At 62.6% G+C, this 1,631-nt stretch overlaps 1 protein-coding gene across 1 annotated transcript in view; it reads left to right on the top strand.

Annotated features, from left to right (window-relative positions):
* The window catches only part of HTT (huntingtin), a 105,532-nt gene that overhangs the window by 98,332 nt on the left and 5,569 nt on the right, over positions 1-1,631 (top strand). The window lies entirely within an intron of this gene.

Here is a 1,631-nt window from a genome sequence, read left to right as displayed (position 1 = left end):
GCCACGCTTCCCTTTCTCTGTTTTCTTCTCAGGAATTAAAGTTTAATTCTATCAGTAAAGAGATTAATTTTAAGGTACCTTTCTATGCCGTGTAAGTCTGCGCCGCTCGCCACAGCCCCGTGTACGCGACAGGCCTGCCCCTCCCATGTCACTGTCCGCTTGCTGCTGGCCCTGGCACCTGCCCTTAGCACGGGGCTCCTTCACGGCACCCCCGCCCCCCCGTTCCCACGCAGCCACGTGAGGCAGAGCGTGGGGAGCGCCAGGTGCAGACGGCTGTCAGGTCCTCCGTCCTCCCCAGCGGAGGCTCAGCTTGCCCACCCCTGGGGCGGGCCTTCCTGAGGCCGGGCCACTCAGGTCCCGGCTGCAGTGTGTGCCCCTCCTGGTCAGGAGCAAAGCTTGGGGTCTTGGCAGGTGTTAGAGAAAGACCCCAGCACCTCCTCACCCTGAGCCGGGCCTCCTGGCAGCCCCGGAGCGCCGGGTCCGTGCCTGGGTGATGGGCTCTGCCTAGAAAGGCAGGGGTGAGGCAGGCAGGCAGTCACTGGCCAGTCTGTGGCCCCTCGGACGGTCGCCTCTACCCAGGCCCAGGCCTCTGGACCGGCTCACTGTTTTCCAGCCCAGCATGGTCAGAACATCAGTGCTGATGGGGCTGGAGAGGGGGGGCCATCCCCAAGGAGCCCCGAGTCCTTTCAAACCCCCGTCCCCAGGCACCCTGCCTCCTCCGTCCCCAGAGGTGGGCTGGCCGCTTGCTCATAAGCTCAAGTGCAGTCAGGGTTCGAGGTATTTCACGTAAGGGGAGGTCACTTTGAAACTTTCAGATGTGGGCAGAGGTGGAGCCGCTTGGTTAGTGACCCTCACCTGCGTGAGGCCTGCCATCTCACCACCATGCACAGGCCAGTGGGGGGGTCAGCCGGGGCCAAGGTCTGCCCGTGGCTCGCAGGGAGGGGCTGTGGGCCCCTCAGAGCAGCCTGCGCGTTCCCGGCAGCCTCAGTGGAGCCTGGCTGAGGTGGGCACGCCAGAGTGGGCAGGCGCCTGATAGGCCCCTCGGGAGAGAGCCACCCTCCTCCCTCGCTCACCTGGGCTCCCATTTCTCATCCTGGCTTCTCCCCTAAAACACCTGCTGGGGTGTTTGCGTTCGTCGGAAAAAATGAGGTGACGAGGGTTTGGGACCGTTCCCCACAGGACTCGCGCCATGGGCCCACCGGGCGCGTAGCCGGCCTCAGTCGCAGCGTGGCCTGGGCAGCCGCTCTTGTGGCTGGAACAGCACTGGCCCAGGTGCGCGTCATGGCTGTGCCGGGTGAGCGTGTGCACACGTGTCTGTGCTCACGTGTGTATCTCCAGGCACAAGGCCTCCGGGAACAGCTCTCCTAGAAGCCGACCTGCCTTAGACCTGCGTCCTGGCTGTGCTGCCTGCGCGATGGGCACCTGAGGCAGCAAAGTCCCTTTTGGCACGTAACATATCCATGGGACAGAGATCCCAGGAGCCATAGTTTTGCCCACGACACTGGTGAGTAACGTCACGTGAGTGTGCGGAAGGCAGTACTAAGCATTGATTCAAGCATAAGATTTTAACTGGGGAAGAACTCCACAGTATGTGATATTAAATCCAGGAATGTTCCAAGCCTGGCGCCCGA

The sequence above is a fragment of the Myotis davidii genome, unplaced genomic scaffold, assembly GCF_000327345.1.
Source record: "Myotis davidii unplaced genomic scaffold, ASM32734v1 scaffold937, whole genome shotgun sequence".
Lineage (NCBI taxonomy): Eukaryota > Metazoa > Chordata > Mammalia > Chiroptera > Vespertilionidae > Myotis > Myotis davidii.
The sequence above is the reverse complement of the archived record's forward strand: the minus strand, read 5'-3'. Positions and strand labels throughout refer to the sequence as shown.